Source organism: Accipiter gentilis, chromosome 17 (assembly GCF_929443795.1).
Source record: "Accipiter gentilis chromosome 17, bAccGen1.1, whole genome shotgun sequence".
NCBI lineage: Eukaryota > Metazoa > Chordata > Aves > Accipitriformes > Accipitridae > Astur > Astur gentilis.
Window position 1 is genome coordinate 13,592,571 of NC_064896.1, and position 26,986 is coordinate 13,619,556.

At 43.0% G+C, this 26,986-nt stretch overlaps 1 protein-coding gene across 5 annotated transcripts in view; it reads right to left on the minus strand.

Annotated features, from left to right (window-relative positions):
- The window catches only part of OSBPL5 (oxysterol binding protein like 5), a 151,728-nt gene that overhangs the window by 107,099 nt on the left and 17,643 nt on the right, over window positions 1-26,986 (minus strand). The window contains exon 2 of one of the 5 annotated variants that reach the window (XM_049820516.1): window positions 13,283-13,328. The exons of 3 other annotated variants lie outside the window; for them this stretch is intronic. The gene's annotated coding sequence lies outside the window, so the exon portion shown is untranslated. Of the gene's footprint in view, window positions 1-3,897; window positions 3,918-13,282; window positions 13,329-26,986 lie in introns of those variants that run through there. One more of the 5 variants, XM_049820514.1, reaches the window with a different exon arrangement.

The window sequence follows — 26,986 nt, forward strand, 5'->3', positions numbered from 1 at the left end:
TCTTCAGCAGTCTGACATGACTCTCCAGATGTATTTGGCTGCAAGATGTGACTGTTCCCTCCCCTACTGTCACCCCCAGGTCTCCTGATTACATTTTCTGCTTTCTGTCCTGTTAACCTTCTGCTGCCTATGTTATATCGGGTCTGGGCTATGACATGCAACTCCCTGGGGCAAGAGCTCTGACTGCATCTCTCAGGTACAGACTGTAATTTCTCTGCAGGACAGTGACCAGTAAAAGTTATGACACCAATTACTGTGCAGTCATACAAGCATTAAAAAACCTTGGCTTGTGGAAGCCTTAAAAATGCCTGCTACTGCAGACGACGTGCTTTCTGTATTTTCCCATTAGCAACACATGAAAATGATTAGACAGACCCCTTTTGGTGCCCTGCTTGCTTCGTGACTGCAAGCATTTTCTTTCCAGTTGATGATGTGGCTTTTTGAATTGGTTTGGATGAAGTGCAAGAGGGAGGAGTCATTCACTCAGAATTGCAGAGTATTTGTTTCACATGACTCATGTTGAACTGAAGGCAACTTCATTTTGGTCCTGCATCAGGACCAGCTCCCCACTTGTTAACAGCAATGAACTGACAGTATTCTGGGATTGCTGTTTTCTACACATTCACTCAGCATCTCCTGCAAAAAAAGCCTAATGCTGTAAGCCCATCAGCTTTGCTGTCATAGAAAGGCAAGCCAATAAAAGAACACACCAGCAATCTCATTGAGTCCATTCCCAAGGCACATAACGAGAAGACAGTCAAACCAGTGATCTTCCCAGGGTTATTAAAATTATATCTGACCGTTTTCACTAGCCTGAAATTGTTTGCATCTAATAACAAACTGCACACTCTCCTAGCTCCAAGGCAGTGCTCCCAACTCTAACCCTTCCTTCTGCTACCTCTGACACATAACTCTCTTAAAGACATGCAAATATGAAATAAGCTAATTGAAGTATATTGCACCTCTTCCCTTTTCCCTTATATAAACATGTAAATACATTTATGCATGTATATACATGCACATATATGGAAGAGGACATGAAAAAAGATACTAGCGCATATTCACGCTCAAAAAGGTATTTCCTCCCACAGCATGTTTAAGGTAGCTATGCACATGCATCTTCAGGACCTGTGACTATCAGCTTTAATGAGCCAGACCTTCAGCTCACATCATCTGGAGTGGCTCAGAATGCCTGGCTCCTTACAGAACTGCCCTCCATCAACACCATTTGAGCAGTTTTAAGCACCTTATAGAACCTTACAAAGACACATGTCAAATAATTTTCAGCTGCAGTTTGGTCTGCCTCTTATGTCTCCCACTGAATTTCTCATTCTAGAGGAATTGAGCTGAATTTGATCATCCAAGGACCTGATCTACCTACATACATTCCAAGAGGTCACTTATATTCCACATGAGCAGAACTGACAATGAAAAACCTGATTTGCTAACTACTTGCACTTATTTTATGACAGGTTTTGTCCTTTAAATCCAGGAACAGTGGGCAAAGTAAATACATTTGAGTAGATGCTTTTGCAACAGCCATGTCAATTAACAGTACTTTATACAGTACTGCATCTGTAGCACTGTATTGCAACTCAGTCTCTTAATTTGTAAATTATTTATGCTCTCATTCTGCAAAGACTGATGGATAGTCTCAATGCAAGACACCTGCACGAAGAGTGCCCTCAGAAGGAGCAGGAATACATGCATGCACCGCTCAACAAATGCAGAGATGCTCAAAGTAGCAGGACTCTAAAATTGGCAGAAAAATTTAAAGCGCGTCATCTTCACTCATTTGGCAGGAGCCAAAGCAATACTGCAACCAAGAGACAGCTGCCTATTAGGCTGCGACCAGAAATATCTTCTGCTAAAGCTTGAAATGCACTGTTTGTATTTATCTTTGGCTAAAATTCATCTTGTCTCCCATAGCTCACACTGTATTTCAATGTACACAGAAAGATGTCTCAGCTAAGATCACATCAGCATACATTCTGAGAAAAGCAGACCTTTTAGTAGTCTCCAGGTTACAACTATTTAGAAAGAACAAAAAGGCTTTGGTGGTCAAATTTAAATTAATAATTCCTAAAAGTGGCTCAATCTTAGAGAGCTGTACATCTTTAGAGGTCTCCCCCCTTTGTGAAAGTGATTAAAGATTTAATATCTCTGCTTCTGCCAGTTGTAGTTCATCTAATGCAGACCACTGGGAGTGGTTTAAAGAGATTTGGTTTTGTTCTTTTTAATGTGTTATTTATAAAGGTGTACTTAGGACTGGATCAGCATTTCCATGCTAAGGGACTCATTTTCTAGAATTTGGAACATGTTTTTACCTGATGCAAATAACATTCTTCCCTGGCTGAAACTTAGCATAGAGATTTCTAGTACCAAAAGACATTCTTTTATCCTGCTTGCTTTTGTTCAAAAGAGAAGAGAAACTGATTTTTTGCTTCTGATTTGCTCAGTTCATTTTCACATCTTCATTTTTGTTACTACAATACGGACATGTTTTGATGGGATAACTTTCTCATCCGTTTTCCTCATAAACCATAGTAGGGACCATATTCAACAAGCTATTTACATTCCTTATGTTACCATTGATTTCATCAGAATGGGTCTGTATTTTATTGGCATTTCCATTTATTTCACTTAGAATTAAGAACCCAAATAGACTGTTGTATCTGGCACAAAGTATCTGTTCCATTATTCCTTCTCAAATCACAGCCAGAAAAATCTTCTCCCAGCTCTTAATTCTTCTCCTCTCCTATTCCTGGCTACTGAATTTAATTCAGAAATAAAATCTAAGCCCACAAGTCAACATGGGGGTGTCTGTGAAGAAAGGGAGAGAGAGATCTACATTAATAGTGTTTTACAAACTCAGCAAACACATTTGGAGATTCTTCTGGGATATGCCAGTATAAGACAAAGAGTTAATTTGCAACACATTATCTCATTATTATAGGTGGAGGAATAGGGGTTACTGGCAAGATCCCAAGTCATTACCTGTTTTGTGTCTGGATTGACAAACAGACATCTGTTATAAAAGCAAGGTTGGTCTTTACATGGAGATTTTTTTCAAAATACATATTCTGAGTGTGAAACTTCTTGCTGGCATGTGAAAGGGTTTTCCAGCAAGAAAAATAATACAACAGGAGATGTATAAAGAAAACATGCAACTGGAGGATTATCAGCAGAATAGAAAGAGAGCACGGGTGTCAGACAAAAGCCACGTCTGTGAAATGAAAAATGCTGCTGATAGAAGTGGTAAGGGAATAATTTAGCTACAATTACTGTCCTCTAGGTCATGATTTGTGCTGCTGTCATAGTCTGCAGAGGCCACAGAGTGTCCAGTTCGTCTGCCAACATTGTCCTGAAGAGACGGCAGTGAGACAATTTTTCCTGGGCTCTCTGATTTAAGAGGCGAGATGACACCTGGTTCATTACACTGCAACAAATTCTTAATATGGAGCCCTGAAACCACTCTCCACCCCCAGAATCAGTAAGCAGCACAGATTATAGGTGTTGCTAGTGACTTCACCTTCAAAGAGATAGGCTCTGGGTAAGACCCACAGGAGAGAGAATGTTTGTCAAGACCAAGCCGAGAAATGGAGCCCCACACCCTGGGGTGCAGGGCATGTGGAAAGTCTGGAGGAGAGCTGCTCTGTGTCAGGAAACTCCATATCACTTCACAGCAAGCCCAGGTTTAACAGCTCTTCATTGAGATCCTTGGACATGACTTTGCTTTGTGAAGCAACAAGAGCTTGCAGGATGGAGCCCCTATTTAAAAAGTCAAAACCCCCTAAGTATCCCATTCCAGATGACCAAGATTGTTTGGAGCTTCTGTGCTAAAAATGCAGCTCCTGTTTCCCATAGAATTTCTTCCTAGAGAGAAATTTCTCTTACCTTGAAGTATAACCAACATGCTGAGGACAAAGGATACATGTGTAAACAGTGCTTCTGAAACAGATACCATCATCATCTTCAAGCAGACCAGGTAGCAACATGAGAAAAGAAACAACATCCTGTTACACAGCACCACAGCACTAAGCAAGAACAATCTGCCCAGAATACCTAGCTAGTTGGCTAACATTATTTTCTGTGTTCCTGCTGGAGGTGTCACAAGACATGAGGAGGAACATCACGGAAGCTTGGAAACTGTGCAGTTCCAGACACTAAGGCATGGCTTGTACAGAAAAACTAGAATAATTATGAGGCTGTATTTGCCCTTCAGCATAACTCCCCATGATGACCAAAAGACTCCTTCATGCTCACAGAGCTGCCAAGACACAGCACTATATACTCATGAGTCAAACCATAAAACTCAAGGCTAACAAACAAACAAACAAAAAACTCCAAAGCAACAAAAAAACCCCAACACACAACAAAAAAACAAACAACAAAACAATGATATTTTAAAATATAGTAATTCTTCTGTTATTTCCTTCCTCTTTTTCAAGTAGGAGAGGCAAGACATTCAACATGTTTCAGCACTGGTTGCATTTCTGGGCAATCCCCTAGTTCCCAGAACTGAGACCTAAAGGAAAATATCAGCTACCCCAGGTCTAAAGTGACACGAAAAGGAAAGCAACACCTTAGCAAGACACCTATCTGAGACAAGAGCGTGAAGTTGGTTCTTCATCTGTTTAAATCATCTGGAATTGTACTGTGCATTTTAAGAGAAGCCTCCATGCCTCCTGTCCCCAAACACCCTAGGGAGGGAAAGGCCCAGCAGATACCACTTTGGCTTTTCACCAGTCCTTGTCAAAACAAACAAAAAAAAGCCAGCTTAAGAAAAATCTATCAAGCTTTAAAATGGTATATCTGAGAATGCAACATTAACAAATGAGCTGTGCCCTGTCTTAAACAGGGGCACTAACTGTGCCCTGGCTTTGAAGAATTTCCTTGGGGCAGCTTAAGAAGTGTTTTTAGGCTGAGATCCTGGATTTTTTTACTGCAGCTACTAATGCATGTTTCCTTCTGCTGTTTCTGTTATGAGTCCAGTACCCCCAGGAAAGAAACAGGAGCAGGGAGTAATACCTTTCACAACTGCAGCAGCAAGATTGTCCAGAGCTTATCCATCAATTTCCAGAAGATACAGCTCAGTAAAATGCTTGGGAAGACGACCGGGCTGTGTAAGAGAAGACATCAATCACTATTTTAACCAGCCCAGAGGATTTCAAACAGTCAAAACTGATTCATCCTTGCCCATAGCCTCACTTAATAGCATTTTCAAGGGTCATTTCAGAACCATCTAAACTGCAATTCCAAACTATATGCACAATGATTTGCAGTGATTACTGAACTTTTGTGAAAGAGAGGCTAGGCTGGATGTTTGCCTCTAAATATCATATGTCAAAACAGCTAGGATGATCCAGAAGGCTGGTGAGTAAATGTCTGTGGTGGAAGGTTTCAGACAGTGAGATTTAGGAGCACATTTATGAAAGCTGGCTGGGAATATACTCACTTTGGTCCCTTCTTTATGAATCAGTAATCATCTCCTCCACATGATGGCTCAGAAAAGCCTGCCAGTCCCTGTTCTGAACTGCCCCATAGCAGCAATCCTCCCTCCTACCCAACTGACTGCAGAGATAGTAAGAGTGGGCCTGGTGCACCCTCCCTGGCTTTCAGCCATCCACTGGAGCCCCCATCCAAAGCATCCCAAGGTGGGACTGTGAACCCAGGACACAGGCTTTGCTCCTGGGATGCAGGCTTCATCACACAGCAACATGGCTTCGACAGAGAGCTGCTCCCAAGAGGGGTAATGTCTGCTCCTCACTGGGAGGGAAGGCAGCTCCAAGCACTTGCATCTTTGCTGAGAGGCACAGTGAGCTGATTAAGGGAGTTCAACCATCCCAAAAATAGATGGTTTTGTAGGACCTTTTTTTATGTGCATGGGTACTGTTCAGAAAAAGAGACAAGAGCAAATGGCGATGTAAAGGGAGGTCAGTGGAGGGGCAGCTGGCCCTCATATCAGCTGAGTGCGATATGAACCTACATCCCAAGTCTTGGTGCCATTCGGCATCTCTCCACAACGGATGGGATAGAAATATAATATAGTTTTATTTCTTTGCCTACAAGTAACAACTCTGTCTGCCACTTATCCATCAGTGCAATACACCTATGTCTCCTCCTTTAGCTACAGAAAAGACAGATTCCACTGGCACCTCAGCTTACAGACATATACAAGTGGTTAGGACTTTCAATAATTAGTTTTAAATAAACTGCAAATTTGAAAGAGAAACAGACCTCACTCTTCTCTGAATATAGCTAATAGTCTTCCTTAGTTATTTAAGAGTGTCAGTCATATTCTTCAGTTCAAGGAAAAAAAAGAATGGGCCATTTTTGTTATATCAGTGGTGAAAAGCACATAGCAACTTGGACATCCAAAGTGGAGAGAATGTAAGAGATCCTAATTTCGAAGAGCTCAGCAGCCACATTTTGCAAGCTGGTGTATTGGTTTTGTCTGGCAAGGTCTTGGTAGCTGGCGGCGGGGGCGGGGGGGGGGTTACAGGGGTGGCTTCTGTAAGAAGCTGCTGGAAGCTTCCCCTGTGTTCGAGAGAGAGCGAGCCCATACCAGCCGGCTCTAAGACGGACCCGCCGCCGGCCAAGGCCGAGCCAATCAGCGATAGTGGTAACGCCTCTGCGATAACATTTTTAAGAAGGAAAAAAGTTGGGACGGAGCGAAACAGCCGCCGGAGCGAGGAGTGAGAACACGTAAGAGAAACAAGCCTGCGGACACCAAGGTCAGTGAAGAAGGAGGGGGAGGAGATGCTCCAGGCACCGGAGCGAAGATTCCCCTGCAGCCCGTGGTGAAGACCCTGGTGAGGCAGGCTGTCCCCCTGCAGTCCAGGGAGGTCCACGGTGGAGCAGATATCCACCTGTAGCCCGGGGAGGACCCCACGCCGGAGCAGGTAGGTTCCTGAAGGAGGCTGTGATCCCGTGGGAACCCCACGCTGGAGCAGGCTCCTGGCAGGACCTGCGGATCTGTGGGGAGAGGAGCCCACGGAGCAGGTTTTCTGGCAGGACTTGTGACCCCGTGGGGGACCCACACTGGAGCAGTGTGCTCCTGAAGGACTGCACGCCGTGGAATGGACCCACGCTGGAGCAGTTCGTGAAGAACTGCAGCCCGTGGGAATGGCCCACGTTGGAGGAGTTCGTGGAGGGCTGTCTCCCGTGGGTGGGACCCCACGCTGGAGCAGGGGAAGAGTGTGATCAGCCCTCGCCCTGAGGAGGTGAAGCGGCAGAAAATAACGTGTGATGACCATAAACCCCATCCCTGTCCCCCTGTGCTGCTGGGGGGGGACTTGGTGGTGAAATCCGGGAGTGAAGTTGTGCCCGGGAAGAAGGGAGGGGTGGTGGGAAGGTGTTCTGAGATTTCGTTTTATTTCTCATTACCTTACTCTGGTGATTTGTAATAAATTGAGTTAATTTTCCCAAACTGAGTCTGTTTTGCCCGTGACGGTAATAGTGAATGATCTCTCCTGTCGTTATCTCGACCCGCAAGCCTTTTGTTATATTTTCTCTCCCCTGTCCAGCTGAGGATGGGGGAGTGATAGAATGGCTTTGGTGGGCTCAGCCAGGGTTAATCCATCACAGCTGGGATCTTCTCCAGCACATCCAAGTAACATACCAGAGATTTAAGATAACCTGACATTTGAAAAATCTTGACCACTCCACATCTGTGAATCCTTTTTGGCTCATGCCCAGAAATCACTTTGCACATTGGATTTCACAGAAGAACGTACTTCGCTCAGTGGAAGAAAGCCACATATTTGGGGTCTGGATTTCAAGACAGTATTCCTGATGTAGCTGTAATCAAACTGAAACCAAGAAGAGAGGACACTGAAGGCTTGGGTCTGAGGAGAACAATCATGACTCCGCATTTATATCTGATGAAAAGGAGACAGGGAAATGCAGAAATAAATCTTGAGACTAATAGTTCAAAACAAAATGTCCTCAGCTGAAAATAAATAGATGTCATTGTCTGAGATGTGTAAGGATAAAGTTTTATTTCACTTAACAGAAGAATACAGTCTCCAAAAATGTCTCTGAATTACAAGCAAAAAGAATTAACACAGTATAAGAATAATGTGACAGAATGGCTAACTTTGAGGAAAAAAAACACCAAAAAAACCTACTACATAAGTGCTAGCATAAAAGGATCCAGGGAAGCATCTTTCTCTGAAGTACTCATTGCAATGTTTCAGAAATTACAGAAACTCAATTTATAACACCTTTCTATGGCAGCAATTCAGCAAAATATTCAAGCACATGCTTAAATGTTCCAGTTCAGCAAAACACAAGTATCTAAGCACACAAAGCACCAGCAGGATATAGGCTAATCAAGCCTATGTAGACTAAGATGTACATCAGTGGTTTGCAGAGCAGGACTACTTGGTTGAGTCTGGGTGTAAAACTGTCATCAACAATAGCCTTCAGCATGTAAAGGCCTATAAATTACCCGAGTTCTGGGATATTATTATTAGGCGCCTCTTTCAGCCTTGAAACTTTCTCACCTTCAATAAATGTTTCTGCAACCTCCCAAACACTGAATATTTTCAGTCTTCCCATCTAGCTGGGAAGATGGACTTCAACTGGATCTCAAATGTAGTCTGGGGCTCTTGTATTCAGTGTATTCTGTGTTATGAGGTATAACACTGCATTGGACAGGAAACTTTGTGACTTGAAACTCGATTTTACTTTCTTTCAGTTCATATGCCCAAGTCAGAATGCCTACCTTTCTTCCTGATACCTCCTGCCAAATTTTACAAACACAAATATATAACCAAAAGGAACTCCAGTAACCTCTGCTGTGCTAATAAACATCAAAGCTAACAACCTCTCAGCTAACACCACGCTTACCTTGGTGTTGGCATTATTAAAATAATGGAATGATCTCTAAAAGCAAAGGGGACTTCAGGAAAGTTATCAGGAATTGCCTCTTCATACAACTTTCCGCAGGTGATTAGAGAGAATCATGAAAGGATCTGGCCTAAAACTTTCCAAAGTCAGTGGGAGTCTTCCTGTTTACCTTACTGGATCTTAGATTAAAAGATAGAAGAGTATACAGCCAAATCACGTCATACTAGGGAAAAAAACCCAAAACAAACAAAAAAAAGGAGTTTTGTCAGTGGCTTCAGCAGATGAAAGACCAAGCTACAGGTGAACACAAACAAGGTGGAGATGCAGACTGGGGAGTAAAAATGATACTGCAGACCTAATTCCAGAATGTGATGCCCAGATGTCCATGTCTAACTCCACATCTGCTCACCTGAACAAAACCCGCCTGGTTTTCAAAGGCAGCCACAGATTTTACCAACTCCAGCAGCTATCGCAAGAGCCAGCACTTCTGAAAGCCAACAATTTTTATACAAGTGCCTAGAGGACCTCTCAGCTCCAAGGCACCCAGCTCTGAACATCTTAAATTTCTTTTTTCCTATTGAAAAGTTCAGAGACCAGTGTTACATAATAATAATAAAAAATACATTTATAAAATAATAAAGTGTTGTATTGTATCATTTACTTTGTTGTGAAAACTTGCCATTTAATTTTCAATTTAAAGGCATTCAGTATATTTCCTCAAGCCTGAGTTCTTGGGGACATGTGAATACAAATCATATCAGCTTTTATTTAAGCAAATACAGGCTTCTAGCTCTCATGATAACAAAAACATGAAAAGTGAAGACATTTATAAAAAGCCCAACAACAAATTAAGAGAGCTGACTGTTAAAACAGCTCAGGTGCTGAGGAAGCCTAGAGCACACTTTTTCACTAGCATTGGCAAGTCAGTATTTACTATCCTGCTTGGACTTGCAAAAAATGCAACCAAAATGTTGCAATTTGAAATCAGAGTAAAGGCAAAAAAAAATTGCCCTGTGTGCTGAAACATCATTTACCTGCCTGCCAATTGCCCGATTTGGGTACCATTTTAAAGACTCCATGTTACAATAGATGAGATGGAAAGAAATTTAGTTCCATACAAAACTCATTGGCTTCAGCTGCTTCTAAGAAATTGAGAGCACTAGGTTAGCATTTGCATTTCTGCATACCTCCAGGGGATGAAAACAAGCTGATAACATTATAATGGCACAGAGAAATCAATGTGAAAAGCCATAAGCTGTCCTCACAGTGTGAAAATGAGCTGTGAGCCTGTCCGCACAAAGTTCAATCCCATCACAGTCAAAAGATAGATGGTCTTATGAGATGGAACTGGCTAAACACAGGAGAGAAGCAAGTCATACCTAGATGAGCTGTCTTGAATGTGGAAAGAGCAGCACTTAATTTTTCTTTAAATGTGACTGCTTACATTTAGAGCAATGAAGTGACTTTTATGAACATTTTAAGTACTACATATCTGTATTAAAGTATTCTTTGTCTTGCCAGAAGAAAACTATGGGGTGTAATTCTCATTTACAGCAGCAACTGTTTTACACTGATCTGTCAGGGTAAAAAGACATAAATGTAATTTTCCAAATCTGAAGATCCCTTTGCCTTGCCAGAGCAACAAAAACCATCCCAAGTGTGAGATGTTTGTCTGGGGTTTTTTTCTTCTTTTACAGAGAATTGAAACAACGTGAAAATAAAATGTGACAAACAGGAAAGAAACAGCTAGCCCCTTGATATTCTTTAGAGCAGGAATTAATCTAAAAGCTGTTTCAAGTAAGTAACAAAAACCATATCCATTAAAACCTACGTAGATCTAATTGCAAGAGAAACACAAACAGAAACTGGGGAGGTTCTCACAGTGGAGCCTTTTCAGGATCTATCTGAAATTTCAATGATCACAGGAAGACTTCTGGTACAAATAGGAAAAAGGAATAGTAACAAATCAGGACTAGACTGCACTCACTTGAGAATTTTAAGAACACTCATAGTTGAGATAGCTGGATTACTGGAAAGTGAAAAACATAAAGCCTTTAGAAAAGATTTTGGGAGGATCTGGGGAACTACAGGCCTATATGACTAATGTTTGTGTCTGGCAACTTTGTGAAGCCTATAATAAAGGACAAGAGATACCTACATAAATACATGTACGTACTAGTCTGGAAAAAACCTGACTTAGGGGGACAAAAGAAAGGTCTGTAAAAGTATGACCAGCATCAATGTGGATAACAACTGATTGCTTGCTGTCTTTTCCAAGGCAGGACCTTGAGTCTACAAAGCAAAGCTGACAGCATCTCTGTTCTTCACACAAGTAGGATCACCCTGTGAAAGGACACTATGGATGCAAGAAGTTTACATTGGCTCAGGAGGAGACAACCAGGAAACTGAGTTTTGTTGTTAAACAAAACAATGGATCTGGAAACTGCTCTCTGGGTTTCCTTACTCAATCAGGGCTTTAAATTTGATCATCCTGAAGCTGGGCAGGTGAAGCTGTTCAGGGGCTACTGCAACATATAGACCGTGCTAATGATGTCTCCCGTAGCAAAGTAAAAGGAGTCTTACAATGAAGCTTCTACATAATACTGCATTCATTTTTACCCTCAATTTAGATCTCTTCCTCACATTTATGAATACAGAGTCGAGATGTACACAGACATCCAAGTTGTAATCTTTCCATATGTTGCATTAGGGAACCAGATGATGTTCATTCTGCAGTAGCTACCTGTAAGATGAGCAAACAGCATGACAGGAACAGCAGCTGCTGCAGAATTATTGCTCATCTCCTGGTTTATCCCATTTCCACTATGAGGAAATCACAGCTTTGTCCAGTGTAATTTGAAAGCTGCAGTAGGCACTTGCCATAATGCTGGTCACATTTCCCCAGCTTCATTGCAGGCTCCTTGCTGGTCTAGAAGCAGAAAGTTCATTAAACATGACTTGTAGGTCTAATAGTTAACTTAGAGGACAACAGGAAACGTCTGCATTAGCTCAGTCTAGAAGGTGGCTGCACTTAATTGCTTCTTTCAAGGACCTGTTCCTTTGTGAAGAATGGTAGAGAATTGCTGATCATCATTACCAATTTGCCTAGACACTTAAAACATCAATCTCCTTACACAGAAAGCATTTGCTGAAATTATCACCATTTACACTGTCCGATGAGCTTTTGCTCCTTTTTTGCAATTTGGAAGAAGGCCACCCCATTAATAGATTCCTAGACAGTTTTAAGTAGGAAGGCATTAGTGTGTCCCTGCTAGTAATAACAATATTGTGGCATAAGTACCAATGAGCCTGCTGAAAGGCAATCATAGAAGTGTCTATAAGCTTCCTGTGCACCAGGACTTGTGCAAGATTAAATTCCAGTCACAGAAATTAAAATCAGGACTGGTTTGTTAGCTTAATGAATGGCTGAGATCTTACAGAACAGTTCTAATTTTAATGAACCAAGGATAGAAATGCCAGCAAAGTAGGTATTTGACTCTAAAATAGAAAAAAGATGGTTCTCTGGTCCCTGTTGAATTAGGCTGGGGATGGAACTAATGGCATAAAGATTGCACACTTTGGTCCAGATTTATGCAATCTTATTACCAATGCCCCTGCAAAGAATTACCCTTGAGAGATGCTTGGAGACCAGCAACGGCCCCGTACCCTTCATACCTCACTGAAGAGCCTGAAGTTTAAGAGGAGGACTCTGGGCCTCTGTTCCTTTACCTGACCTACCCCAAATCCCCCCTCAAGCATGGCATTTGCTGATAAAAACAAACCAGCCACACTCCCAACTCCTTTTCACAGCTGTATCCTCAACAGCAATCATTTCAGCACAGGAAGAAGCAGCACAGAGCAAGTGGTATCAAACAGAAGGGTGAAATTCTTCAAAGGACAGTTCAGGAGTCATTTCTACCATTTATCACCGCACTGAAATGCCTCACAGTTCTAAAGGCATCCTTAGCTCCTTTCCATGTCCCACTCACTGATGTTAATGCCATAAGCAGGAACACCATGATACAAAAACAAGAAACAAAAGCACAGGAGGTAATGGTCCAGCGTGGCTATTCTCCCAAATCTTGACATTCTTCAGCACCCTGAAATCATTACTACATTGCTCCTGTGGCAGCAGCTCATTTTATAGCAGTTTAATTCCACCCAAGACTTACATGCAACATTGTAAATCATTCAAGCAGCTACTACCATCTTCCTCCCACAGATCTGCAGCATGTGAGGCAAGATTCAAAGCGTATTTCATTATTTTGTGGCTAAACTTGTGCATTCAAGAAGGCATGTAAAGAACTGTCACAAGACCTGGACCAGGTTCAAATGTAGACATTTCCAGAGCCAGAGCAGTATTTTGGAAGGAGAGGAAGGTGGGTGCAGCATGCAGTTGGCAGCTGTGGCACAGGGTGCTACTCACCTGGCACAACCATTATACAACCCAGCAGGCTGTCAGGCTCAAATCCCTTTAAAGAAAAAAGTGAAGGAGGCTTGAGTATTGAATAAAGCAACCGATAATAACACAATACCTTTGCCCAGCTTTCGCTTACTCAACTATTAGCTACTTAAAAATCTAGGAAGAAAAAAATACAGTAACTAGACACACCTACAGGTAGACTCCTGGAGCTACACGTTTACCAAAGAACATAGGCAAAGTGAACTAAATTCAAGCTTGCAGACTACCTTTTAAAATGTACTTCTAGTCAACTGTAGAGAGCTCTGAATTCCCTTATAGTTTAGATTTTAAGCTGAAGACATAAAGGACTTCAAGTAATAAGTAGTTAACTGCTAGCCAATTTTAAAATAATTAACACGCATACAAGACAACAACATTTGTCTTGCAATTAGTTACATGCCACATTAAGCTTCTCCCTAGCCTGTTCATTTTCAGCCCCCTCCCTCTTGCTTCTCAACTCTACCCAAACAAGCTAGAAATGGCTCTCTGATTCTTAAAATGCCCCAGCTCCTATCTCCAATCATTCTGCAATTCAAAGCAGTCTAAGAGCTACATAATACAGCTCTCCTGGCTACAGTCCTTACAAAGGTATACACTAATCCAGTGTGCATTAGCAAAATTATCTCTGCTCCACCCTTTTATGCTATCTTCTGCTCAGGAAACATCTTTCCCTGCCAGGTTAGAATAAAACTCACTGCACCAGCATTTCACTAGGAATATGAAGAAGAGAGAAGATGCATCAGGAGATCAGTATGTAAGTTGAGCAAGGAAACAGGCCTGGGTGGGATGAGGTGATCCAGAGCCTTGAGAAGTAAAAGTAACTCTAGTCTCACATCAAGCCTGGCTGGAGGCTTCTGCTCCCAACTTCTCACTGGGACTGCTGTCACCTAGGGCCATCACCATGGCAAGTAATGAAGGCATAAAAGAAGAAAAGCCAAGTGCCCAGCACGGCTGTGTCCAGGGATGCTGTGTAGTCTCATGTGCAGCCAGTAAGCCTCTGTTATTAGCTATTCTGAATAGCTACCCTAAAAAATGCCTTCTGTAGACTTTCTTCTGTTCAAAGGCAGAGACCTAAATTTGGATCTGTCTGCTAAGCCTCTGAAATTAAGCTCACCAGCAGCAGCAACAACAGAAAGCCAAGTGTGGGAGCCAGCAGAAGAAAAGAAGTACAGGCTGCACAGTTCCAAGGTAGATAAGATGTTTGCCTCCCTGCTGGCAGAAGAAATACACTGTTGTTCCAAAAAAAGGAAAAAAAATAAATCCCAAAACAAGACAACAAACAAAACAAACCTGACCCTGCAAGCTTTAGGCACCCTCCTTTTGAGGCTGATAATGCAAAAACTGGGTTTTTTTAAGGACACCACCAGACTTCGGTGGACAAATCCCAGTGGTACAGGCAGGCTTGCTGAGAAGGCATTTAGGATGGGGAAGGTAACATTTCAAACCTTCATTCCCACAGAACGGGAAACTCCTAGACTTTATGCTTGCTGGGACACATTCAGCTTTCACTTTTGTCATACTCTGAAAATGTCTCAAACTCACTGCTACTGCTGTTCTTGCACACCAAATGTGGTCAGCAGGTTTGGGCCCCTTCAGCTTCTCCACAACCCCCTTGAAGTGGGAGGGCACCAAATGGTAGAAAAATTATTAGTCTCCTTCAATCTGCTGGCAATGCTCTTCATAGTGCAGCAGCCCAGCATGTAGTTTGCCTTGTTCACAATGTTGGCTCATCTTTAACATTGTGTCTGCAGTGACTCTGGTCCTTCTTGGTAGGGCTGCACATGAACCAGCCCATTCCCAGCCTCGCTAATGCTACTGTCCAGTTCAGAATATGACAAATACTCAGATTTATCCAAACACTATATCCATTTAATCCCTTTAAGGTTGGTGATGCTGCCTCTTGTAACACAATTATAGCAGACTTATGTGAAGTAGGAGTAACATGAGCCGTGCCAACTGCTTTGCAGAAGTGGTCAGAAGATGCAGAAGGTTGCAGGACCTGGACCAAAGCAAGAACTTACTCAAAGCTCAGGCCAGGTTTTAATTCAAAGGAGTATACATTTGACTAAAGTTTGTCATGCAAACTTCTTACGGGGGATTCCTAATTTCTGTTTAAAAGAAACCTCTTGTGTCCACTGATGGGTGAAGTTGGCTGTAGTCCCAAAAAGAGTAGCAAAAACCATTCTGCACTGAAAAAGCACTGCAAGTATTTCGCAGAGGCAACAAAAATGAAAAAACTTTGATAATTACTGTTCTGCCAAGGAAAATAACATTTTCTAGCCAATTTTTTTTTTTTCCAGGCACAAACCTTTGCCATTTCAAAACAAGACAGCTGGTGTGCATTGACCAGTACTTATTATATTGCATGTGAATGTTTTCCTGTTACCTTGTTCTGTCCCTTCTTGATATCATAAGGTAAGCCCATACATTCCTAGGACAGTGAATACTCGTCTATAATAAACTAGGTCTGCGTAACATCTAGCACAATGGAGCTTTGATCCCAGATCAGAAGCTCTTCTAGGTATTACCATACCAGTAAATAATAATATTCAACCAGGATAATAACAGAAGCCTACATAAGCAAGCCCTAGCAAATAGTTGCAGCGGGCAATTGCTTGGCAGAAAAACAAGCACACAAAAATGAAACATAAACCCAAAAGGATTAGACTGAAATTGCAAACTTCCTCTTGAATATTCTATTAGAACTGACAAAAGACTCAAAACTCTCTGAACAGAGTCTCTTTGTAAATCGTATTTCCTAATATCATCTTCTAATAGCTGATTAAGCCCTCCAGCCCAGCAAGCCATGGCAGACCACTATCTGATCTCTGCTCACACAGATATTCAGACTGTTCTCTCGAGTACGTAGGCTGCCTCACTGGATAAACCAGAGCATAAATCACTGAAAATAACTGAGCACCACATTCCCTGTCACTTGGCTTTTCAGTTATATTTGTATAAAACCACACAGGACAGCAAAATATTTTCAGAGGTAGGAGGCATTTAACCATTGCAGAACAAGCAAAGTCAAAGGCCAGAAAACCAGCACCTTGCTGCAAAACAGCATTGCTAAATCAGCAGGCCAGACTTCCCCCAAACAGCAACAAGGAAAATGCTGATTTTTTACAGTGTTTCTGAATTACAGCACTTGCTCCCAAAATTATGCACAAATCCAGTCATTCCTGCATCATCTCTAAGTAATACAGGCAAGTTAAAATGCATTAGTAACTTTCAGATATTTGCCTAAAACTGTGTGATCGCCAAGGCCCCCTGACCTCAGCAGGTCTTTTGCTTTCAATTCAGTGAGAAGATTCAAGTGGTTTAGGAAGGCTTTGGAGCTATGGGCTCCTCTTTGGCCAACATAAACAAGGCAGATGGGATGAGCTGCCACTCCAGACATATTCCTAGCTGAATCATTTTGTAGACTTAATTATGCTTGCTGGGACAAAACCATCTGACCTTGTCTCCTTCGTCTGTAGTAGGAGTTCTGCTACTGATTTTCAGCAGAGGAATCACGGCATCTTATTTCACATACCCAGAAGTTCATATTAAATAGCTAAATCTACAGGAGATAACCTGAAGCCAGCTACCTCAGCAAAACCCTCTGGTAACAATCCTGAAGTCTATGAGCAGAAAGGGTCCTTTCCATGTTCATTAAGGACAACATTGGTATTACTGATATTAAAGTTACTCCTTTACTAAGATGCTTCACCCAAGAAGAGGCTGATTTTAAGCCAGGCAACCTCATTTATCTGCTGCTTCACTTCTGCTGAGGAGTTTCCAGATGCTCTTTTAAAGTACCATACATGAAGTGCTTGCTTATCTGGAAACACTGTTTCTTGGAAACCAGTCCCACCTGGTTCTTGGGCTCTCAGTGTGCAAACACTCATATTCTCACAGTCTAACGAGGAACACTTTCTGATTCCTCCTATCACCCCTGCAAAGCCTTCACTTTCTCTCCTTACACTTCACCATCAAGGGTACATCACAGTATGACCATAATCTGCATGCACTGCAATGTTTATCAGTAGGGCCTTTTCTTGCAGCTGGTACCAAAGGAAAAATCAAACAGGATTCTTCCTTCCAATTAATTCTGCTGCTGAATTGGCTAGAAGAGTCAATACTGAGCAGCACAACACTTCCCCACCACTACAGAATAGATCAACACAAATGCCGGGGCTTGACTATGCAATATACTCACATCAGCAAACACTTGTTCACATAAGAGGGCCCCTGATTTCAGGGAATCACTTCTGCAAATACATGCACTTCAGTATGAGTGAACAGTGCAACAGGAAGACTAAAAAAGCAAGAGACAAAGGTATAAGTAATTTAAATCACTAAGTCTACACTGATGGTACTTCACATTTCTCCACACAGAGCCTTTCTCCCATCTCCTAATGTACTGTTTACCCCAAATCTTAAAGAACTGCCAAAGTCAGCTCTGAAGAAGACACAGTGATGACCTGACCACTACTCTCACAAATGGAAAGAAACTCAGCTTTAATTCTGCCAGCTGCTGCTCCAATGAGAAAAGGAAATACCACACCTGATCCAATTTCTTAGAGCAGCACAATAAGACACAGTAGTCTGTGAGCTAGCTGGCTAAGTGTTCAACAAAATGAAGAGTAGCAAGAGAGAGATATTTTAGTCTGGAACCATACGGATGGCTTAGAATTAATATGCTGGCTGGCACCTATCAACTATGATCAAAGGTGTATCTTAAAACTCACCATAGCAACACCATGATCCAACCACTTGGTGCCTATTTCTGAGAATAACAGAGGAGTAAAAGAAATGAAGCTAAGTCACTACTAAATGCATTTAAACATTTCTGCTCCACAAAGCATATCTCATTTAACAGAGCTGGTGCAGATACAGCAAAGGGATGCGGGGAAGAACACCGTTCACTCAGAAATTTGCCAGCTTGTATCTATACTCTGGATCCATCTTGAGATTGGATTGAGCTGCAAAGGAAGGGGGAGATGACAGAGGAGAGGCCAAGGCAGCAATGCTATCTCACACTTCCTATTAGCTCACGGTTGTAGGGATGGACGACCTTTCAGCTCATATAGCCAACAGGCTCAGCAGTGCAGCTTTCAGATTTCCAAGGTCCCCATTAATCACTTCCCCCAGAGCTCCATGGCCAACAGCTTCATATTTCATGACCTTAAGGCAGAGGGAATTCAATTTTTATGATATATCTTCACATGGTACCTTTCCCTGTTGACACAACAGTATACACCTTGGCAGTTAACCGATAAACCCTACCACTGCCACAGATTCATCTCAGCCTTGAGAAGCAGATTGGGTCAGCTGAGAGACGTACCTCTGGACTCCTGGGCTCCTAGCAGTAGTGCCCACACTCAGTATTGACCTCAAGTCACCAGTGTGTCTGGGGAAAGGACTGACAGCTTCCCTTTATTTTGTTTAAACTCATACATCTGCTAAAACAGTGCTTTGTTTCCCAAGCTCTTCCATCCCCAAAGCTTAGGAGACACTGTCTTTATTGCCAGTGCCTGGATGGGAGCCCTGACACCAGGTTGAGGTTGCATTGTGATCTCTCTGCTCAGCACCACTCATATCACCCTGAGGAGGCTTAAAACCTAGTGCTGTCAAAAACACAAAAGGAGAGGAGCTTTTGTTCTATAGTAGTTACAGTTTGGAGATTGTGTGTGTGTGGAGGGGTCCAGAGAAAACAGAAACGCACACACATAACAAAAGAGCTTCCTTTTATAATGCAGATTGAGGAAAAGTAGATTTACTTTCCAGCAAGTCCCAGAGATACAGAACAAAGGAGGGTGAATTCACAAAACTACAGAAGCCCCATCCCACACCTACCTTGGAGCTGTTTGTAGGTAGGTATGCTGGCAAAATTCAGACTGATTTTCTACATTTTAATTCTCAAGAGTAAGCCAAGATCTCCAAGGATCCTGCTGCCAATTCAGGCACCTGAATAATACATGGAAATATTTATTACCAAGCAAGTCTGCCTAGGACACAGGCCATGTTCATATTCCAAAGCTGGCACCGATGATGGGAAAAATCAACACCACTTTCAACCTTTAGCTACAGAGGTATCGCTTTCTAGCACCTATTTGTACTTGACATGAAATCAGCCTTGGGATCCATGTTTAAAATGGTTTCTAACAGTGTCTGACTGAGTAGCAACAGCCAGACTGTAGAAAATAGATTTGTTTCTTAATTCAACTTGTGCCTCACAGAGGATGGGGCATTTAGCCAGATGGAACAAAGCCTGCGGTACATTTTCCTGGGAGTTGTGCAAGGATAAGTCAACAAGCAACAGCTTAGACTACACCAGCGTGTTCCAGCCCAGCAGGAACAACTTTCTACTTGCTAACCACCAAAATAATAATAATAAAAAAAAAAACCAAAAAAACCAACACAACCAAAAACACAACACACACCCCTCCCCACCCCATTTAAAAGAAAAAAAACAAAGAGCATATTAAAGAAAAAAGGATCAGTGTTTCCTCACAGCAACCTATTACTTGCAACATTGTTCACATAATACATAGAGTGCTGAAGAGGATCTCCATCATTACCCCTCAGGAGTTGTGTGACAAGCCTTGCCACTTTATTAACTGTAAATCTGCTCATAAGATTCAGCTACAGGATGCTCTGAGGTTATCAGTCAGGGTTCCTGGTCATCCCAGTGAAATTTAAAACAGGTTCACCCGCCATGAAAATAAGGAAACTTAAGCCGCTGGTAAAACATAACCTTTTCAGCTGTGAGCTGCTTCTGGTCCATATAACATTTTACACCAATAAGGACTTAATCAGCAGAGAGCTGCAGCACAAAGATGATTTTGGGACTGAAGTCAGCTCCACTGTTCCACTAACACCTATGCACCTCACTGCAACCAAGAGGACCTTATCCCACAGGTCCCATGAAATACAGGACACTAACACCCTTTCCCATGTCTTGGAGGTCTGACTGTGCAGCTTCTGTGTAACCAGAAAGGGCAATAGCCTAAGAGCAGATGGAGACAACCACTTGCAGAGGGCGTCCCTGCAAAAGAAAGCCCTGGGATGGGATGATGAGCCACTGAGCTCTGGCCCTCTTTCAGAGTCTGTTAAAGGCTTTAGTGGTGTTCAGAGCTGACTCAAACACTGGCATGGTTAGATTTTTAAAACTTCCTGGCTTTAGAAAGGTATGAGCAAATGGTTCACATGGCAAACAATCCCCTGTCCAAGGCCAAGTAGAAAACACAATATAAATGCTAAGCTATTAGCAACGACAGTGAAGCAGTGATTGCACACTTGCTGCTGGTATTCTTCCCCCAAAACAGAAGCTTAACACTCTGGTTACCATTTTCTCTTTTGGGCTGGTAGGGGATTTTTGCTCACACCTTAAAATGTCTTGACCCTCTCCTACAGACTGATACGTGGGAGTGGAATTTCTGGCCATACAGCTGAATCACACAGGGCTTTGCAAAGGCAACAGTGATGTGACAGTGTTGGGGCAGTGGGGCAAGTATCAGGACTGAGCCCCCAAATGCAAATTCTTAGGGGTATAGTTCTGGGTTTTCATACGTCCCAGAAAACCAGGGCCTAATTTCACTGGCACAGCCTCTGACACTATGTTATGATGCGTAAGAAAATGGCATAGAATGAATAACTTGGTCAAATTCAACTCTGATCAAGCTAATGAGACTCTTAGTAGACTTTTCAAGCATAACACGAGACACAGCCATTCAAATACAACCTATATTAACATGGGGGGGGGGGGGGGGAAATCCCCTTTTCTTCCCCTAAAGTTATGCTTGGATGTGGGGCTTTTACTTATTTAATATCTTCCCAGAAATACGCTCTTTCCTTCACGTCTCATCCTGGAAACAAGAGCTGCTGGGTGTCTTTCAACTTACTGGAAAGGGATGCTGGCATGTGAAAAGGGGACTCGCATGACATTTCTGAAAAGGGCACTGCAAACTTAGAAAAAGCTACTCTTGTGTGCCTTTCAGTGCTGGGTAGCCTGCCATTACCAGTGACACATCCACTTCCCTCTACCACTCACTCAGAGAGTTACGCAGTGCTCATGCCCTGCCTCCCAGTAAAGGGGGAAGAAGCATTTATGTTCATACCTTAAAAAAAAAAAAAGTGGAGGGTGGAGTTGGTTGGGTTTGTACGCCTCCTTCCACAGAAGGAACTTATGCACATGCAGCTAACCCAGGAGAGTAGAATGGTGAGATAAGAACAAAACCAAAAAAACTAAACCCTCATCAACCTACCCTTTCTTACCTCAAATTAATTGATATAGGAAAGATTCCCAATCTAAAAAGAAAAAAGTATATTTAGAGATTAAATGTACAAATGAAAGTCTGTTCTCCATCTTCTCTGCTGCCAAGATAATTTTCAATATTCTGTGCTTCCTCTGTGATATTTGTTAGTAATAATTACACTGAAACAGCACAAGAGTACTGTCTCCTACAAGTTTAGGTGTTATCTACAAGAAAAAGCACAAATACTGAACTCCAATTTTGGGAAGGTTAAAAGCCCTCCAGTTTGCCCTAGAGCACAGAAGACCCATGAGAACAAAACTGAGCTCTGACATTGCTCAGAACTCAACACCACCAGTGACCACATTAAAAATATGTCCCACTCTGCTGGGGCCAAACTTAGGAGCAATGTGATAATCCACAATACTTCAAGGCTATTAATCTTCCACCACGCTTGTGAAAGGCCCTCAGACAACCTGTCTCCTCCAGGCTCCCACACAGCACAGGGACCAATGACTTTAACACCAGGCTGATTTCTCCAACACTGTTGATGGGCTGATGTCTTTCGCAAACACTAAGGTCCAAACTCATGAACTGTAATTACCGAGACTGCAGATGAATCCAGATTACGGAATCAAGTTACAGGACAGGTTTTACTCTGGCCTATCTCTTCTGGTTATCATAAGTACAACTTATTTTCATCTGAAGGTAATCCAGTTTGCATACTCCAGGACTGCTCTACAACACGAAATAGAGCACAGGAAGAGGAGATTACTCCACAAGTGGAGACTGTATCTGCAAAGCACAATCCTTATCTGAACAAAAATGCTACTGGACACACCCTGAATCTCCTCCCACTGCACCACACACAGCACAGCCCTCAACCTCAAAACCAGACGAGACCTTAAGAATGGACTACACTTCAGTACGTGCTATAATTCTGGTGATACAGACATGCATGTAAAAAGAGAGACTTGGGTTTTCTTTCTTTTCTGAGACTTTTAACTCACACACAACCTCATCTAATCAAGACTCAGAAAATCACCACAGCTGAGATCTTGAGGGGGATCACAGCTCCCTCGTACTAACACCACATACCATATTTTCGCACAGGAGCCATACATGCCTCATTCATGCAGGTAAGCTAGAGGGAGAGCACCTATTCTCACAATCCAGTCATTGAAAATGAAAAAGTGGCAGCCTGGGCCACAACTCAAGCCATTAAAAAGGGAAATTTAGGTTTTGGTTTTCAGACATAACTGCTCAGTAGTGGTTCTCCTAGACCCTACATACACAGCATCACAGTGGGCAGAGAGGGGAGAGCACTGTAACACTCTTATGAGGAGTTCCAAGAGCTGTCTCCTGGTTGCCCGCCTTGACTGCAACTGAACTGCACCTGCATGTCTTTGGTCAGCAAGCAACTAGGAAGGAGCCTTTCTTCCTAGCTGAGCTTCTCAGTGTGAACTGCCCAGACTCCTTTCCAATTATACTGTAGGACACAAAGCAAAAAAGAAAAAAATCCAAACATCACGCATGGAAAAAGAGGACAAAAGCCTATTTTGGGTGACAAAGGCCTGACATTTCAAAGGGATGGATCTGTGGTCTTTGTAAGGAGTCAACCTTGCAATTTGCAGCCCACATCACAGGGCTCCGAAGCTATTCACGCTAATTTGCCAATGCCGGTATTGTGTTTGCATGCTTGGCACTTCTGGGCTATTCCAGGATTTCCCCCATTGCTGACTGGACACATTCTTCACCATGCTAAGAAGGAGGTGACCCACTGCCTCAGGCCGGGGGGAAATGCAGATAATTGCTTTTGATAAGCACAACCACCATATTTCTGGCTCATGGGGAAACAGCTCAACACTGCTCTCCCACCCAGCAGACCACAGCAGCTATACTAGCTCAATGCAGCTGCGCACTGCCTTGTATTTATAAGGAATTTGACATTTATGTTCTGATTTAGTAAAACATAGAGCTCAATCTGTTCAAGAACCTGCTTTATCTGATTTGCATTACCCTTCTGCCCAGTTGGCTTTAGTACACACCACCCAGCACTGGTGTGAGTGCCTGTGTTCAGCAGCAGCAAAGGGAGCCCCAAGCCTCATCCCCAAAACTGCCCAGGCTCATCCCCTCTCAGGGACACTCACAGATACTTCAGAGCAATGGCAGCTTTTCTGTTCACAACAGTTCACAACCCCCAAACCTCAAAACCCTAACAACAATGCTACCTTCCAAAATATAACTTTAATAGACTTTCTCCCCCTTAGATTTATTCTGCATTTACGCAACTACAGGGCGTGTCTGTACGCACAGCTCTCCAGCGCTGGCAGATCCCTGTGCAAGTGAGACACTCTGGAAAAGCCTGGTTTCAATTATGTATGAGCAGTGGGGTACTGCCACTTGAAAAATCTCACTGTTTGACAACAGTATTTTACCCCGACCAAACACCTGAATGCCCTTCAGGTTTTCCAGTGTATTTGGTACATATTAAGCAAGCTTACAGTGCCTCAGTGACAGAAGGGGGTATCATCCCAAACATGCAAGGAAAAACAAGCCCGAGACTGAGAGACAAATAAAAGTTACTTACGGATAGGTTAGAAAAGAGTCAAGTGGTAGTGACTTTCCCTGGATGGATAAGCAATAAGGAAAGAAGCTGCTGGGAGCCATTTCCCACAACAAATTAACTTGGAAGGACTAATTTATCAGGCTGCACTGAAGAGTGCAGGGAAGAGCGGAGGAGAGAGGAGGCTGGCAGCCAGAGCACCCACGCTGCAAAGGGCGGGTGACCCTGGGGCTGGTGGAGGCACCCGCCAGCGGGGCTGCCTGGAACACAGCAATCCTGTTTTGCAAAGGAAATCAGGGCCTCAGTATTTGCTTTCACACTGCACTACAAGTACTGATGGTGCTGAGCTCCAGCAACACTTCATATTTGAAGGACCAATCTATCCAACTTGTTCTTTGCAATGAACAAACTCTTAATACTTGGAGATAACTATCTTTAAGACCATCAATTCCCTTCTATACACACACATTCCAGGAGGGGCAAGTGTACACTACATGATGGCATCTTATATGCTGAGGTCTTGTTCCTTCAAGCACACCAATATAAGTGGATAATGAAGTCAATGAGATTCCATATCCAGGATCTTACACGCTCATCTGTACAGGCAAGTGAACACATAGAAATCTCTGCATGAAAAACAGTACCATTTATACAAAATTAAAGAAAAAAGCTATATACAGAAAATACTGTATTTATACTCTGCTACGGATATTAAAATTCACAGTACTAGTACATACTAAAATCATAGAATGGTTTGGGTTGGAAGGGACCTTAAAGATCACCTAGTTCCAACCCCCCTGCCATGGGCAGGGACACCTTCCACAAGACAAGGTTGCTCAAAGCCCCATCCAGCCTGGCCTTGAACACTGCCAAGGATAGGGCAACCACAACCTCTCTGGGCAACCTGTTCCCATGCCTCACCACCCTCACAGTGAAGAACTTCTCCTTACATCTAACCTAAACCTACCCTCATTCAGTTTATAACCATTACCCCTTGTCCTATCACTACATGCCGTTGTAAAAAGTCCCTCTCCATCTTTCTTGTAGGCCCCCTTTAGGTACCAGAAGGCTGCTATAAGGTTTTTCCCAGGGCCTTCTCTTCTCCCGGCTGAGCAACCCCAACTCTCTCAGCCTGTCCTCATAGGAGAGGTGCTCCAGCCCCCTGATCACCTTCGTGACCCTCCTCTGGCCTCGCTCCAACAAGTCCATGTCTTTCTTATGTTGGGTGCCCCAGAGCTGAAGGTAGTACTGCAGGTGGGGTCTTACGAGAGCCGAGCAGAGGTAGACAGACACCTCCCTTGACCTGCTGGTCGCACTTCTCTAGATGCAGCCCAGGATACAGTTGGCTTTCTGGGCTGCAAATGCACATTACTGGTCATGTTGAGCTCCTTGCCAACGAATACCCCCAAGTCCTTCTCCTCAGGGCTGCTCTCAATCCAGTCATCACCCAGTCTGTATTTGTGCTTAGGATTGCCCCGACCCTTGTGCAGCACCTTGCACTTGGCCCTGTTGAACTTCATGAGGTTTGCATGGGCCCACCTCTCAAGCCTGTCAAGGTCCCTCTGGATGGCATCCCTTCTTCCCTCCAGTGTGCCAAGCGCACCACACAGCTTAGTACTGTCGGCAAACTTTGAGGGTACACTCAATCCCACTGTCCATCTCACTGACAAAGATGTTAAACATGGCTGGTGCCAATACCGACCCCTGAGGAATGCCACTCATCGCTGCTGTCCACTTGGACACTGAGCTGTTGACCACAACTCTTTGAGTGCAACCATCCAGCCAATTCCTTATCCACCAAGTGGAAAATGCATGTGTTCACATATCAGCAAGGCCAACATAATGAGATAAAGGGGCATCTCCTTGGTTAGCATGACAGACCACATGTCCTACAAATGGCAGTCTATCATGGAATTTATAGCATTATTTTTCAGAGACTAAAATGAAATATCAGTTTCTGGATAATATGTAATTATATATATATAAAATATATCTACCAATAACAGGGCAAGGGGGGCAGAGGGACATGGACAGACACATATAACCCAAATATGAAGTGAACTGAAAATGATTTCACAGATATTGAACAAAATGCCTATGAGATGGTGTCTGGCTAGATAGACAGAAGGCAGAGACAGAGAGGAAAATGACCTTGTTCTGAACAATAGAGTGATTCATATGGATGAACCAGATACCCCAAATTAGCAGCTAGTAGGAGAACTGTATTGCAAACGCAGCTCAACCTCCAACTTATCAAGTGCTGACTCAATCCTATTTGCAAAATGAGAAAACATGAACAAAATAAAGTTAGTCACCTTTCTGAACTTGACCATTTTCCACCTGGTAAAAATGCAGCAGCATACTGAGCAGGAGCTCCAGGTGGTATAAGTCAGTACAGCTCTGTTGTCACTACAGATGGCAAAGGATAATGTATTTTGCAGTAGTTGCTCTCCCACAAAATCAAGTACACACATTGCTTGATCTCCTCTGGCAGCCCGCATGTGTACACATGCACGTGGGCATACCCACACTAAGACAAGTGTCACAAACTTACTGTGTTATACCCCAGTGTGCTGCCAAACACTTCATATGAGGGGGTCTTAGCTCTACTCTGCCACGGCCCTTTTCTGGGCATCAAGGGGAAAAGATGATATGGGTTACAGAGTTAGAAAAGCTCTGCTTCAATTTATGCAATAAAGATGTTTTCTTCCAAGGAGCTTTAATCTGCAAGACTGTAACTTTCACTCTCCAAATAGAGCTCAAATTCCTGACCTTGGCACAGCATCACAGAGGACTTGTTTTCACTCACATGGATTAACTGTCCCTGAACAACTCATCCAAAATAATTGGCACAACCGCTCC